We start from the raw sequence: 17187 nt of genomic DNA on the forward strand, positions 1-17187 counted from the left end.
CATTTTAGACCTTGAAGTTGGTCTAATGTTTAACAACAAGATAAAGTTTCTTCCACTTGTAATAAATATTTTCCAATTTCAGAGAATTATGAATTGGCAAAGATTGAAAAGTAGAGTATGGATGGGTTTGATTTATTTTATGGTTTGGAGTCTTCACTTTCTATGTAGTGTTTGTTTTTGTTGGATTCACAGAGGCTTGAGAAATTGGAGGAATCTCCTACCCCGCATTCCCCAGCCAGCTATTCCTTCAGCTTCACAGGAAAAAAAAAAAAGAAAAGAAGAAGGAAAATCATGTTGAACACATTTTTTTCTCTCCTCAAACACCTATTCAGAATTAATGGATTACTGTTTGTTTGGTGGAGGGTTTTGTGTTTTTTGTTTTCTTTTAATTTTATTTTTTAGAGTAGTTTTACCTTTAGAGAAAAATTGAACAGAAGTACAGAGTTCCCTTATATCTTGCAGTCTTTCTATAATTGCTTATTAATACCAGATTTTGGGTTTTTTTTTCCCCCTTCCAATTCTTTGGGATTTTTTTATGTAGATGATCATATCATCTGTGAACAAAAGACAGTTTGATTTTTTCCTTCCTAATTTGTATATCATTGATATCCTTTTCTTGTCTTATTGCATTAGCTAGGATGTCCAGTGTAATATAAGTAGGAATTCTGAAAGGGAAAAGTCTTAAGAGAGAATGTATCTAGTTTCTTACTGTTAAGAATGATATTTGCTGTATATTTTTTATAGATTTTCTTTATCAGCTTGAGGAAGTTCCTTTGTATTCCTATTTTGCTGTGAGTTTTTATTGTAAATGGGTGTTGGATTTTATGTATTCTTTTTCTGCATGTATTGATAGCACATGATTTTTCTTGTATTGATGTGTGATTGATTACATTAATTGATACATTAATTGATTTTTAAATATTGAACTTGATTTATATACTTGGAATAAATCCTATTTGTGGTGCATAATTAGAATTGCTAATATTTTTTGAGGGGTTTTTTGTATCTGTGTTCATGAGAGATGTTTGTAGTTTTCTTTTCTTGTATGGGTTTAGTATTAGGGTAATGCTGGCCACATAGAATGAATTGAGAACTGCTCCCTCTTATACTTTCTGGAACAGGCTGTAGAGAATTGGTATTACTTGTTCGTTAAATGTTTGGTAGAATTCACTTGGGAAATTATCTGGGTATGAAGCTTTCGTTTTTGGAAATTATTATTTATTTATTCAGTTTCTTTGATCATTATAGCCTTATATGGGTGATCTCTTTCTTCCTTCTGTGAGCTGTGGTAGATTGTCTTTCAAGGATTTGTTCCATTTCATCTACGTTGTCAAATTTATGGGCCTTGAATTATTTATAATATTCCTTTATTATCCTTTTAATGTCCATAGGATCGCTGGAGATGGAACCTCTTTCATTTCTGATATTACTAACCTGTATCATCTCTCCTTTTTTCTTGAGAAGCCTAAGGGTTTATCCATTTTATTGATCTTTTCAAAGAACCAGCTTTTTTAGTTTTGTTGCTTTTTTTCTCTATTGTTTACATACTTTCAATTTCACTGATTTCTTCTCTGATTTTTATTATTTGTTTTCTTCTGCTTAGTTTGGATTTCATTTGCCTTTCTTTTTCTAGTTGCCCATGGCAGAAGCTTGGTGATTGATTTTAGCTCCTTCTTTTAATATATGCCTCCAATGGTATATAAATTTTTCTCTGAGAGAGAAAATACAGTGGTGCATATTGCATCCCACAAATTCTTATGTTTTATTTACATTTTTACTTAGATTAAAATATTAATTTCTTGAGATGTTTTCTTTGACTCACATGTTACTTATGTGTGTTGTTTATTTCCAAATATTTGCATATTTTCTAGCTATCTTTGTGTTATTAATTATTAGTTTAATTCCACTGTGGTCTGAGAGCCTACTTTGTATGACTAAGGTGTGTTTTGTGGCCCAGAATGTAGTCTGTCTTGGTAAATGTTCTCTTTGAGCTTGAGAAGAATGTGTATACTGTTGTTGTTGGATAAAGTAGTATATGGATGGCAATTAGATCTGGCTGAATGATGGTGCTATTCAGTTTAACAGTATTCTTACTAATTTTATGTGTTTTGGTTCTGTCAGTTACTGATAGAGGGGTGTTGAAGTCTCCAAATATATGGTGAATTCGTGTATTTCTCTTTGCAGTTCTGTTAATTTTTATGGCATATATTTTGATGCTTTGTTGTTAGGTGTATACATATAAGGGAAGTTAGATCTTCTTGAGAATTGACCTTTGGCATTGTGTAATGCCCACCCTTCATCATTGACTGACAGTCTTTGTCTTTTTTGTATATTTATTTATTTTTGAGAGAGAGAGAGAGAGAGAGAGAGACACACACGAGTGTGAGTGGGGGAGGGGCAGAGAGAGAGAGACACAGAATCTGAAGCAGGCTCCAGGCTCCAAGGTGTCAGTAAAGCTGGACGTGGGGCTCAAACCCATGAACTGTGAGATCATGATCTGAGCCAAAGTTGGCCACCTAACCAACTGAGCCACCCAGGAACCCCGATAGTATGTCTTTTAATTGATGTATTTAGACCATTGTTATTTAAGGTAATTATTTGTATACTTGGATTTATATCTACCATATTTTTAACTGCTTTCTATTCCTTGTCTCTGTTGTTTCTTTTTGTCTTCCACTCTGTTATTGCTTTCTCTTGTTTCAGTTGAACATTTTATATAATTTCATTTTTTTAAATCATATCTTAGTATATCATTATATTTACTTTACATATTTTTTAGTGGTTACCCCAGAGTTTGTAATTTTACATTTACAACTAATCTAGGTTCACTTTTATGTATGTATGTATGTATGTATGTATGTATTTGTTTGTTTATTTTTGAGAGACACAGTGTGAGTGGGGGAGGGGCAGAGAGAGAGGGAGGCACAGAATTCAAAGCAAGCTCCAAGCTCCGAGCTGTCAGCACAGAGCCTGATGTGGGGCTCAAACTCACGCACCATGAGATCATGACCTGAGCTGAAGTTGGACACTTAACTGACTGAGCCACCAAGGCATCCCTTTAATTTTTTTAAATGTTTATTTATTTTTGAGACAGAGTGAGAGAGAGAGAGTGTACGAGCAGGGGAGGGGCAGAGAGAGAGAGAGAGACACAGAGGATCCGAGGTGGGCTCTGTGCTGACAGCAGAGAGCCTGGTGTGGTGCTCAAACTCATGAATCATGAGATCATGACCTGAGCTGAAGTCAGATGCTTAACCCAGGCACCCCTTGGTTCAGTTTCAAATAATAGTATATCACTTCATGGGTAGTGCAGGTACCTTATCACAGAGTATTCTTAATTCCTTTTTCTTATCCTTTATAATATTGTTGCCATTCATTTCATTTATCTATAAGCTGTGATCACTGGATATATATTGTGCTATTATTATTATTTTTAACAAATGGTTATTTTGTTAGATCAATTAAGAATAAGAAAACTAAGATTTAATTTTACCTTTTTAAAAAAATTTATTTATTTATTTTGAGAGAGAGAGCACAAGTGGGAAAGGGGCAGAGAGAGAGAGAGAGAGAGAGAGAGAGAGAGAGAGAGAGAATCCCGAGCAGGCTTTGCACCACCAGTGCAGAGCCCAGTGAGGGGCTCGAACTCACAAACTATGAGGTAATAACCTGAGCTGAAATTAGATGCTTAACTGACTGAGCCACCCAGATGCCACTACCTTTTTAAAAATTGTTTCTCTAATTTCTTCATTTTTTTTATGTAATCCAAATTTTCTGACCCTTTGTAATTTGTACTTATAATGCTTTGTAATTTTCCTTCCTTCTGAAGGACTTTTTAAAACATTTCTTGCAAGGAAGGCCAGTAGACCTTCAGTTCCCTCAATTTTTGTCAGAGAAAGCTTTTATTTCCTTTTCACATTTGAAGGATAATTTTCCCAGGTACAGAATTCTAGATTTGTGGTTTTTCTTTTAACACTTAAAATGTTTCACTTCACTTACCTTGCTTGTATGGTTTCTGAAGAGAAGGTTTGATGGAATTCTTATTTTTCTCCTGGCTAGGTAAGGTTTTTTGCTTTTTTTTCTCTGATTCTTTTCAGATTTTCTCAGCTAGTTTTTTGAGTTTTGTTATGATATGCCTAGATGTAAGTATTATAGTATTTATCCTGTGTGGTGGATTCTGATCCTTACGGATCTAGTTTATTGTTTATCATCAAAGACATACTTTTTCCCTTACAGTGTTGTTGATTTGTAGCATTTCTTTTTTCTTAGAGTTTCCGTTTCTCTGCTTACACTACCCATCTGTTCTTGCATGTTTACTTTTCCCATTACTACCCTTAGCATATTTACCATAGCTATTTTTAAACCCAGTGATAATTCTAAAATCTCTGTCCTACCTGAATCTGGTTTTGAGGCTTGCTTTGTGTCTTCAGAGTACAGTTTTTGCCTTTACAATGCTTTGTACATTTTTGTTGATAGCCAGACGTGTTATATTAGGTAAAACAAACTGAAGTAAATAGGCCTTTAGTTTGAGGTTTTATGTTTCTCTGACAAGGAGTTAGGCTGTGTTTACTATATGCTGTAGCAGTGGTTTCAGAGACTAAAATTTGTAGTGTTTTGTTTTTGGCTGTTCTGCTGTTTTTGGGTTTTGTAGAGAATCCTTCAGTAGGGTCTGAGGCTTGCAGTTCTGTTATTTGTGATGCTCTATTGTTGTACAGGAGTTACATTGATGTGGTGGTAAGGGATCAGATTAGGTCTCAGTGATTTAGTGAACTCGATTTGGTTGTCTCTTACCTCATGTTGAAGGGTAGGGGGGGCTGGAGTTGGATATTTCCTTTCCCCTAGGTTTGTTAGATACTGTAAAACCCTGGTTGGTTAGGCTTTATAAAATTCCAGTTTGTTAGGCTTTACTAAAATTAGTTTTCTTTTGAGGCAGACCTTTTTAAGAACAGAGAGCTCTGGGCATATTTCAGGATGGTTACTTTTCCCCTCCCCCTTGAGGAAACGACATTTTTCTCAGATCTTCCCAGTGAGAACCTGATAGGGTTCCTGGAGGTAAAAAGTCAAGAAAATGTGGGGACTTCTCAAAGACTGTATTCCCTCTCAGTTTTTCATCCTAAGCTAGTCGACACAGAGCCTCCAGCAAATTGTCAATTACTGTTTAAAGTATTCCTGTTCGTACTGGCTCAGCTGAAGGCTTATGTTCCTGGGCTTCTGCATCTCCCACACTGTGATTTTCTGTATCTGCGTGTCTGTCTCTCCAGTTTTCAGGGTAGCACTTTTCCCTCTGAGCTCAAATCTCTGATGGAGCTGAGTCGTCATTTTCATTTTTCTCAGGTTTTTGTTTTTTGTTTGTTTTTGTAGTGAGAACAGAAGTGATGAACTATAAGCTTTTTATGTCAGATCTGATTGAAGATCATTTTTGACTCTTTCTGACAACTTTGTAATGGTAAAGACTTGGTATAATATCCTCTGTCTGAGTTGACAGTATTTTGGAATTTGATTTCCTTCTGGCATTAAGTTTGCACCGTTTGAAATGATGTATTCTAACTTACAAGAATGAGTAAAGGACTTTTTCAGAGGGAAATTGGTCTTAGGACTGATACTTGTTATTGGGGAAATGACTTCTTAGCCTATTTATTGTTCTTCTTTTTGCAAGTATAGTTTGGGGACAGTGACAAACTTTGTTTCCTATGTTGGTAGTTAGAGTTTCATTTTTATCTTAAACCATACAAAAAACACTTCATTTTTACAGCCTTTTTGGGTATAGGGTCATGTCAAGTTTCACTAATTTGCACTTGGGATAATTATACTGATGATTCTGGGATGGTTCTTAAAACCTTGTGCTGATACTTTGGATATATGGAATTAATTAATTGGATGACTCACTTAGATTGGGTGTCTTAATTTAATTATTACACTGCCCACTAATTATTTTTATGAGCAGAGAATAGGGTAATAATGTTAATCCTTACATTTTCTGTGATGTGGTAAAACAGTTTAATGCACATCATGAATTTAGTGCTTAGATATCGTGAATTTAGTGCTTTGTAGAAGTATGATATCTTGGTAGAAGTATGAAAAGAGAAAGTGTGGTAAGTTATACGTAAAATGTAGTTTATTTTCTTTTGAAAAATCGTTACGTTAAAAAAGTCAGTATATGGGGCACCTGGGAGGCTCAGTCGGTTAAGGGCCCAACTTTGGCTCAGGTCGTGATCTCATGGTTGGTGAGTTTGAGCCGAGCGTCGGGCTCTGTGCTGTCAGCTTGGAGTCTGGAGCCTGCTTCAGATTATGTGTTTCTCTCTTTCTGCCCCTACCCTGCTCATGTTCTATCTGTCTGTCTCTCTCTCAAAAATTAATATTTAAAAAAAGTTTTTAAAAATTACTATATTTAGATAATTCAAGCAATGGTTCTCTTAAAATAAGAGAATCTTCCTTAATCCCACAGTTTAATTTTTTTTTTTTAACATTTATTTATTTTTGAGACAGAGAGAGAGAGAGAGAGAGCATGAACAGGGGAGGGTCAGAGAAAGAGGGAGACACAGAATCCGAAACAGGCTCCAGGCTCCGAGCTGTCAGCACAGAGCCTGACGCGGGACTTGAACCCACGGACCGTGAGATCATGACCTGAGCCGAAGTCGGATGCTTAACCGACTGAGCCACCCAGGCGCCCCCTTAATCCCACAGTTTAATATGACTATAGTTACTGTGTGAGTGTATGTGCCTTTTTGTTCTTTTTCATATATAGATTTTTTTTTTACATAGTTGTGATCATAATTTCTTTTTAAATTTTTTTTTAATGTTTATTTATTTTTGAGAGAGAGACACAGTATGAGTGGGGTAGAAGCAGAAAGAGAGGGAGACACAGAATCTGAAGCAGGCTCCAGGCTCTGAGCTGTCAGCACAGAGCCCGATGTGGGGCTTGAACCCACAGACCATGAGATCATGACCTGAGCCAAAGTCAGATGCTTACTAACTGAGCCATCCAGACGCACCCATTATTTCTTTTTAAATTTGTGCTTTTTATAGTTACTAGTGTTTTCACATTCTGCATCATTGTGTTTTTAATTATAGCTTTTTTTTTTTTTTTTAATTGAATGATGTAGTTGGGTTGGTCAGACTGAGCTGTGTGTACATTTATTTAGCTTTTCCATTGCTTTTGACTTAGCTTTTGCATGTGCCTTTTCCTTGCCTGGATTTTCAGAAGTCTCAGTCTCTCTGTCTTTCACTTCCTTTTTCTTTTAAAGACTATTTTATGTTTTTTTCCCTGGGGCTAATTAACTTTTATTGGATCTTGAAAAGTGTAATTTTTTTTTCTTATGTGATTAGAAAACAATACTTTAGGACTTATATTGCCACAACGATTCACATTGTTCTCTTCTAAAAATTGAAATTTATAACTAGGTGATAAAAATGATCTCCTGGATGTGTCAAACTTGGTATTCTAGACTCTCATACTTAGGTTATAAATTATATTTAGTCAAATAATTTAATATTTTATGTTGTACTTACAAATTGAATTTTCCTTACTGATTATATATTTGTGGGTGTAATTTGATGTCTGTCAGGATTCCTTATTAGATTTTTCTGCATTCTTCTGACTTTTCCTCTGCCCTATCATTTGTGTTTAGGGCTAAATTGGGTCTAGCCTTTTGAATGGAAAGTCAGTAGTAATAGAAACTTCTTAGAAACATTTAGTGAGTCTGATGATTCTGAAACCACTTCTTCACCCATAAAAGCTGTCAAAGGATTGTTTTAAGACCTTCTATACTGTGTATTCCCTTCTTGCTTTCTAGATTAGGCATTTTATAAAGTATTTACTTTTTTTACTCTTGTCATCTTCAAGATATTTTACTATGATTAAAAATATCATTTTTCTACTGAGATGTAGGTGACCCAAGGGAAGGAAAAGATCATGCAGAATTGTTGGGATCATTCATTAAAAACATTTTTTTTTAATGTTTTATTTATTGTTGAGAGAGAGACAGACAGAGCATGAGCAAGGGAGGGGCAGAGAGAGAGTGGGATACAGAATCTGAAGCAGGCTCCAGGCTCTGAGCTGTCAGCACAGAGCCTGACGCGGGGCTCGAACTCACAAGTGGTGAGATCGTGACCTGAGCTGAAGTCAGATGCCCAACTGACTGAGCCACCCAGGTGCACTGGGTTCATTCATTTAAAGGCAGTAAAATTCTGTAATTGAAATTTGTTCTCATTCTTTGTGATTTTTTTTTTTTTAAGGGAAGATAGGATTTAAAAAATGTATATATCACTTAGGAATATCTGAATTGGTGTGAGATTTAAAGTGATGTATGCAAAGGTGCTTATCATACTTCTTTCTATCCTTACTGCCTTCTTTTTTCTATTCTTGCTTTCCCGCCTTTTCTCCAACAAATGTAATGCACAATTACTATGAGTTCGGAACACAAAATAATTAAGACCCTGCAGTTTGGAAGCTGATAATTTAGTAGGTGAGCGGGAAATGTAAGTTAATAGTTGCAATGTAAGAAGCCCCCTAATTTCCTGTATAATAATATGTTCCCCAAAATGTGTTTGAAAATAAATATTCACATGGCAGAGAGGTAGGAGGTGTTTGGGTATTTTATGGGGAGTTACTCCACAGAGCCAAATCTGTCATTATAAAACATCAAATTCTAGTTTCTGGTCATGTTGTCTCTTGGGACCAGGAATCCTAGTTAGTACACAACATCAAAAGTATCTGAGTGGGATACCTGTCCTTGGGCTGAACAAATGGATCTTGGGCCCAACTTTGGCTCCTTGTAGAGAGGGGTGCAGCCTCTGGAATTTGAGTCCTGTTACTGGAATGGTAGGTATATGAAGCTGGGGGGAAAAGGATCTTTCTTGCCCTGCTGTGACAGTGTGACCTGGCTACTTAAAGGATGCTTCCCACTCACATGTTTGATCACCTAGGATGTCTGTTTGCAACTCAGCAATTTCTATAGCTCTACACTGTCCCAAGGGAGAAATCAAGAACTGTTGGGAGTAGGTCTTGGGAAGAGTTAGGCCAGACAATAGGACACCGGCCCTGCAGGATTTTATAATGAAAGCTTTAGTCACCCCTTCACCCTTACCATTCCAACTTTTATGTATATGTGGCCAAGGCTTTGTCTGTGGTAGGACAGGGAAATAAGGTAGGGTGAGTTAATTTGTTTTTTCATCATAGGCCAGGATAATATTTTTGTTTATCTCTACTTCAGTGAGGCCTGGTTTCAAACTTCTTCTAATTCCTTAGCATTGTGAGCTACCAGAGCTTCATGAAGTAACTCAAAATCATTGATAAAATGATATATAAGAGACTGAATTTGGTGTTCTGAAGGTAGTTTGAGGGAATCAGTCTGTAACGTGTGAAATGTGTTGAGTTGTATGAAGTTTAGTCCTGGTCTACTTAGTGTGGTAAATACAATTGACGTATTTGTAAAACTCAGTAGTAGTACATGGGGAGAAATAATAAATTGTGCCTAGACGGTAATTAAAGGGTTTACAGAGGAGGGAATACTTGAACTTGTCAGTAAATGGGTGGCTTCAAAAGTAGATCTAATATGAGGCTCCTGGGTAGCTCGGTCGGTTAAATATCCCACTCTTGATTTTGGCTCAGGTCATGATTTCATAGTTCCTGAGTTTGAGCCCCTCATCAGGCTTGCAGAGCTTGCTTGGGATTCTCTATCTCCCCCCCCCCCTCCCCCCGCTCCTCCCCTGCTCATGCATTTTCTCTGTTTCTCTCAAAACACATAAATAAACTTTAAGAAACAAAAATAAAAGTAGATCTAATAGTAGAAGTTTCGGCCTGATAATGCTGATATCTTAAAACCTTACTCAAATCAGAAAGAACTTGTGTCCAGAATATATTATTTGGGACTGAGCTCTCTTGAATATCTTTATACATCAATTCTTCATATACAAACTTTAGCAGCTTCTAAGCTGCCCTTAGTAAATTTTCATTGTGAATTACACATCAGATGATTGAATGTTTTTTAAGTGGAATAACCATTAACTGAACGTTAAGATTCAGGTACTGTGTTGAATGCCAAGACACCCACAACATACAACATGAATTAAAGTCTTAAAGAAGCAAAAGGCCAGAGGAAAGACAGAAATCTCTAAAATTGTGACAAATAGGGAATTGTGCTCTTAAAAGTATGCTTTTGAAAGAATGGGGAGGGAGTGATGATATCCTCTGAGTGGAGAATTAGGGAGTTTGAGAATGATGCTTGATGGAGATGACAATTGAGTTGATAGCAGAGGTACTTTTATTGTTTTTTAATTTTAAATTAAACATTTTTTAAAATGTTTATTTATTTATTTATTTTGAAAGAGAGAGTGAGAGAGACAGCGTGAGCAGGGGAGAGGCAGAGAGAGGAAGAGAGAGAATCCCAAGCAGGCTCCACAATCAGCATGGAGCCCAGTGTGGGGCTCTGTCTCATGATCTGTGAGATCATTACCTCAGCTGAAATCAAGGATGAGACACCGAGTCGGATGCTTAACCAACTGAGCCACCCAGGCACTCCACAGAGATACTTTTAAAGCTAAATTTCAAGTACCTGGTCTCTAAAGTTTAACTCTAGACTTTACTGGTTAAGTTATAATAGCATTTAGTTACATATGTATACAAGGGAATTACTTTTTGTTCTTTTTCTTTTTCTTTCTTTTCTTTTCCCATAGCATTTAGTTACATATGTATGCAAAGAGATTTACTTCATTCTTTTCTTTTCTTTTCTTCTTTCTTTCTTTCTTTCTTTCTTTCTTTCTTTCTTTCTTTCTTTCTTTCTTCTTTCTAAAACTTACTTATCTTGAGAGAAAGAGCACATGAGCAGGGGAGGGGCAGAGAGAGAGGGAAAGAGAGAGAAGTAGGCTCTGCACTGTGAGGGCAGAGCCAGATGTAGGGCTCAGACTCATGAACCATGAGATCATGACCTGAGCTGAAACCAAGAGTAAGATGCTTAACTGACTGAGCCACCTAGGCATCCCGAGAATTACTACTTTTAATAAGGACCCTCACGTTTTGTGTGGTTCAAACCAAAAATATATTTTTCTTGGCATATTACATTTACTAGTAATATTACTATAAATATGACCGTACTATCACTACTGTTGCTGTAAACTACTTCTGTCATTACTATTAGTACTTCTATTAGTACAATGTTCTAATGGTATTACTCCTTGTCCTACCACTCCTCCTCCTCCTCTTCCTCCTCCTCCTCCTCCTATTTCTGGGTAATACTTGTTTTTACTAAGAACCACTTTAAGTTCTTTTTTTTTAATTTTTAATTAAGTTTTTTAAGTGTTTTTATTAAAAATTTTTTTGAATGTTTATTTTTGAGGGGGGGGGAGGGGCAGAGAGAGAGGGAGACACAAAATCTGAAGCAGGTTTCAGGCTCTGAGCTGTCAGCACAGATCCTGATGTGGGGCTTGAACTCATGAGCTGGGAGATTGTGACCTGAGCCGAAGTTGGATGCATAACCAACTGAGCCACCCAGGCCCCCTGTTGTTTTTATTTATTTTAGAGAGAGAGAGAGAGAGAGAGAGAGAGCAAGTGAGCAAGCAGGGAAGGGCCAGAAAGAAGGGGAGACAGAGGATCTGAAGTGGGCTCCGTGTTGAGTGGAGAGCCCCATGTGGGGCTGGAACTCATGAACCATGAGATCATGACCTGAACTGAAGTTGGATGCTTAACCAACTGAGCCACCCAGGCCTCTCTAATTTATTTTTTATTTTAAGTAATCTCTGTGCCCAGCATCGGGCTTGAGCTCACTACCCCCAAATCAAGAGTCACATGCTGTACCAACTCAGCCAGCCAGGTGCACCTACTTTAAGTTCTTTATAGTTTTGTTTTATTCTTTTGAGTTCTTTACAGTTGTAAGATGGGAGATAAGATCAACTTTTAGGAAGGATTTTCAAGGGTATTGATTGAAAAACAGTGACTACTTCACGAAAACTTAATAAAATTATCCCCATTTTCAAAAAGTATTCTGATAATTCTAAGTTCTAGTTAGAAGGGTTATCCTATGTTATCTCTTTCATAATGTTTCTTGGTAAGTATTATTATATGCGTGGTAATAGGATTGACTTTTATGATTAGATTTATTCCAAATATTATTCCTAAATATGAAGCTTTTTTCTACTTAAGTATGTGCTTTTTTTTTTGTTGTTGTTGTTACTCTTGATATTTCCCTGGACATTCAGGTTAGTCAGGGTGTTTGTGTGGTTTAGAATTGCTGTAGGGAGCATAAGCTATAGAGTAAGGCAGGTGCAGGTATGGTCTGATTCCTGACTTGGATACTAGCTAGGCTTGGGTAGTTCACTTAGACATTTAGTTAGAAGACCAGGTGTTTGTAAAATGTTGAGAGCACTCTAAGGGTACTCTGTGATATTCAAATGCTTGAGAGCTCTGATTGTTCCTTGTCTTTCTTTTTGGTCAGTAGAGGTTGGAAGTGCATTCACAGTCACAGAAATCTTTGTACGTATGCTTACTATTCTGAAAAGAGATTCTGTCTTCCACTGTATATAGTTATGTATCTTAGATACTTCAGTTTTTAGAGAAATAGTGTTACTATGGTTTAGGGTCTGAGTTACTGGCTTGAGGAAATTAGATATAGGCAACTTCAGAAGAGAAGATAAATCTCATTTAAAAAATATTACTTACTGTGCTACCAGTTAGTAGTGACTTGTAATATGGAAATATTCTTAAAAATTCTAGGAAATAGACACCTAGGTGGCTCTATTGAGTGTCTGATCTTGATTTTGTCTCGGGTCATGATTCTAGGATCTTGAGATCAAACCCTGTGAGCCCGCTTGAGATTCTGTCTCTCTCCCTCTGGCTCTTCGCCGGGTTTGTGCTCTCTCTCAACAAACAAACAAATAAACAAGCAAAATCCTAGGATAATTGTACTTTCATGATGGTTTATTACGTGTATTTTGTATTTTGGGAGTTTTAAAGGGGAAGGGGATCTGTTAAAAACATATTGGATTCTTTTGCACATTAATAAGTTACTTGACAGTTTGAATAATTGTAAATGAAAGTAGAATTATTATTAATTTAATTTAATTTTATTAATTAACTAGGCTCCACACCCAACCTGGAGATTGAACTCACAACCCCTAAATCAAGAGTCCTGTGCTCAGGACCTAGCCAGCTAGGTGCCCCGGAAGTAGAATTTTCATTTTATTTAATTCTAGATTCTAGAGGACACTTTACAAAACATCTAGTCAGTCAATTAGTAGAGTGGTACTTTTTATACTTACTGTTAAGTTAAAAACTGGAATTTGTAGAGTGATAGTATTCTACATGACACTTTATCAAAGAGATTGTATTCGTTGACAGCTTCATATAAACTCTTTCTGACCACTCAGTGTAAAATAAATACCTAGTTTTTATCATATATTGTGTATGACACTTTATGTGTGTGTGTACATGTGTTTGTATTTGTTTATTGAGTATTTTCGTACAAGGATGAAAGTTCCATGAGTTTTTTTTTTTTTTTAATCAAAATATTTATTAGATGCTTAACTGTACATGGCCTGAGTTGTGAATGGGCTTTGTTAAAAGCTTGAGTGCCTGGCTAAACCCAGGAAAACTGCCTCCTTTTCATGTTTACAGAGCAGCTACTGCTGATAGTTGGGCCAGTCCTATGGCCTGCAAAGGAGGGGATAAATATACCAGAGCAGGATTCTGCTAAATTGGAATGGAGCCAGAGTTAAGGGCGCTAAGCCAACCCTTCCAGCCAACCCTTCAAGATATATCCTGAGCACCTAAAATAGCACCTGATACTTAGTAGGTGATCAATGAATATTTGATGGAGGATTTTTCTTTTTTCTTATTTATTTATTTATTTATTTATTTATTTATTTATTTATTCATTTATTCATTTATTTATTTATTTATTATTTGTTTTTGAGAGGAGGAGTGGCAAGGATCAGATTTGAGTGAGATATAAATAACTTTTAAGTTATTCATTTTCTTTTTTTTTTTTTTAAATTTTTTTTAATGTTTATTTTTTGAGAGAGAGATTGACATAGTGTGAGCATGGGAGGGGCAGAGAAAGAGATGAAGACAAGAATCTGAAGCAGGCCCCAGGCTCTGAGCTGTCAGCACAGAGCCCGACGTGCTCGAACCCACGAACCATGAGATCATGACCTGAGCCGAAGTTGGACACTCAACCGACTGAGCCACCCAGGCGCCCCATTAAGTTATTCATTTTCATAAAGACTATGCTGGGAAAGCATATTTGCATAATGAAGGAATACATTTCAGTGTTTAAAAAATGAGAATTAAGAACTCATTAGTTTTAAGCCTTGCTAGTTTTCATCATTGTAACCTGTTAAAGGAAAATAGAAATTGTGATAATTAAATTAAAAATTCAAGAGAAATTTTGATTGGTAGAGTGATAATATGTTTGTAATAAAAATTATGATTAAAATTTTAGAAAAATTGCATGCCATGAAATCTCCAGAAGTTAAAAAGTCAAAGTAGAGTGAGGTGTGACGCCTGCAGAAGTCCCTCCAGCCGAGGTATCGTGCTGTGGTGAAGAGAGATGGATTTGTCAATACTGGAGTTGAGGTTCTGCCTACCTGAGGCTGCTGCTGTGTGGAGACCCTGGGTGAAGCCACCATCAACATATCTGACTAGGAGGCAAAACCTTCAACTGAGGACTTGGGGGATAAGAAAGAAGGAGAATACATTAAACTCAATATTGGATAGGATAGCACTGAGATTTGCTTCAAAGTGAAAATGACAACTCATCTCATGAAACTCAAAGAATCGTACTGTTAAAGACAGGAGTTCCAATGAATTCACTCAGGTTTCTTTTTGAAGGTCAGAGAATTACTGATAATCACGCTGCAAAAGAGTTGGGAATGGAAGAAGATGATGTGATTGAAGTTTATCAGGAACATATTATTAGTGAAGTTACCTTAAATAAAGTTCCATAGGGTTTAATTGTCCTGCTAAATAAATCTTATTACTTTGTTATATAAAGTTATAATGATTGATTTAAGGGATTACGAATGAGTCATCAATGCTTTTCTCTTGCAGTTAGTGATTTCAAACCTTTTTTGTGTTGGTAGCAATGAAAAATTACTTAAGTCCTTGCTGGACGTGAAGAAACTCAAAGTTGCCTTTGGTTGTATCTTCATGGAATGTGAGCGGTAGATTAAATTGTCCTTTTACTAATATAAACACAAAAAGAACTAGTCTAGATTTTTTCTAGGCTTGTATGTCATTTACAGTTTTTTCCCCCTGAAGATGTACTCCTCATTTCAATACATGTTAAAATTGATGAGTATACTTAAATATGTTTTAGTGGGCCTCCTCATCAGTCTTACTAGCCATATTTTAGTGCTCTCCAGCCACATATGACTAGTGATTGTTATATTGGGCAGTGTAGATATAGAACATTTCCTTCTTGCAGATATACCTGATATAGACATTTTTTCTTACAGATTTTAATGATCCAGGTAATTATGATTTTTCAGGTAAGATTCTCAGTATTTTTTGTAAGACATTTGTACTATGAACTATATTTTGATTATTATGTTATATCATGGATACTCCACTAATTTTTGTTATTCTGTTTTAAAATGTCATTTTTATCTAATTTTGAGACTAGCTTCCATTTTGTAATATAATTTAATGGGAAATTTTGAGATAGTAACTAGAAATTGTCCTTACAGGTAACACAGAACATTAATCTTGTTAAGTGAGGTAATGAATAGAACTGTGTGAAAATTCATTTTAAGGCTTTTACTATCAGTATTTTAGGAATGTGGAGCTTTTAAAACAGCTCTTCTAGCTCCTAATGTGTTTTCATTAAACATGATAATAATGTATTTGTCAGTATAGTACTGGGCTTATAAAAGTTGCTGATTAGATGTTAGTTCTTTTAATACATAGATTTGATGCATGGTTCCCAAACTGGATGATTGTAAGAATTCCCTCAGGAGTGTTTTTTAAAAATACAGATATCCAAGGCATATATATTATATAACATATGTATTAATGCATACAAAGGATTTTGTGCAATTATTCCTTAGCATTAACTCCTTGGGATAGAATTGTTGGCTCAAAAGATTTGAATTATTGTTTAGATTTTTGATTTATAGTAACAAATTCCCTTCAGAAAAGTTGCACCAATTTACAAACTTTTCCTCATATTTTCTCTACACTGGGTATTATTCAACTTTTAATATTTCTCAGTTGATTAAAAAATCTCTTGTTTTAGTTTGTAATTGATTGTGAGTGCAAGTCAGCATTTTTCATAATATTTTTAATGTATTTTGAGAGAGAGTGGGGGGGGGGATGGCGAGGAGAGTGCGAGATGGGGAGAGGCAGAAAGAGAGAGAGAGAGAGAGAAAGAGAGAGAGAGAGAGAGAGAATCCCAGGTTGTCAGTGCAGACCCTGACAAGGGGGGCTTGACCCCAGGAATCCTGATCACGACCTGAACCGAAATCAAGAGTTAGATGCTTAACCAACTGAGACACCCAGGTGCCCCTGCCTGTTTTTGCTATCTGTTCTTGCACACACCTAAGCTTCTTAGTTTGATCAGCAGTAAGCTGAATGATAGGGATAGAAGGCAAGACTAAGAAGAAGAATTGGTGTTCAGAAGAGTGGGGTGATTTTGGTTATTGTGCCTGGTACAGATAGGTGCAAAAATGTTAAATCTATCACAGATCTACAAGATTCTTGTACATATTTCCATCCATTGTCTCGTAAATGGTATCTTTTTGGAATGTTCCTTTTCAGTTTGAGAGTGGAGGAATTGGCTTTAAAATTTTCTTACATAAAAAAAAACAAATGTTTTGCTACTGTTATTTAAAAACCATTGATTATATTTGTTTCTGGTTGTTATTGGAATCACTTTGAAATAATGCCATTAATGATGCCATCTAACACAACTATTTCTTTTGATTTCTTGCCTATGTGTAAATATGATAGGACAGAAATTCTTAATTTTGGGGACTTTTTATCTTTGTGTCAGTAGTGCCTCATAGTATCTGACCCTGTAAAAGAAAACTCATTTCCTGTAATTACAACACGTCTGACACCAGATGTGTGGGTTTTCCACACCAAGCAACTCTTTAATTCTCTGAGCATACCAATGAGTAGTTACCACAGGCCCCAGAGGTTAGAGGCTCAGTCCCACACAACTACCCTTCACTTTGGATGCTAGTTGCAAGCAGTGGGTAGCT

The 17187-nt window shown here is 36.2% G+C and overlaps 1 protein-coding gene across 10 annotated transcripts in view; it reads left to right on the top strand.

Annotated features, from left to right (window-relative positions):
* FUT8 (fucosyltransferase 8) overlaps positions 1–17187 on the top strand; it is a 310512-nt gene that overhangs the window by 55583 nt on the left and 237742 nt on the right. For 4 of the 10 annotated variants that reach the window (XM_047862655.1, XM_047862658.1, XM_047862656.1 and 1 more), the window contains exon 3: positions 15442–15474. The exons of the other annotated variants lie outside the window; for them this stretch is intronic. The gene's annotated coding sequence lies outside the window, so the exon portion shown is untranslated. The remainder of the gene's footprint in view (positions 1–15441; positions 15475–17187) is intronic. 10 annotated transcript variants of the gene reach the window in all.

Source organism: Prionailurus viverrinus, chromosome B3 (assembly GCF_022837055.1).
Source record: "Prionailurus viverrinus isolate Anna chromosome B3, UM_Priviv_1.0, whole genome shotgun sequence".
Classification (NCBI taxonomy): Eukaryota; Metazoa; Chordata; class Mammalia; order Carnivora; family Felidae; genus Prionailurus; species Prionailurus viverrinus.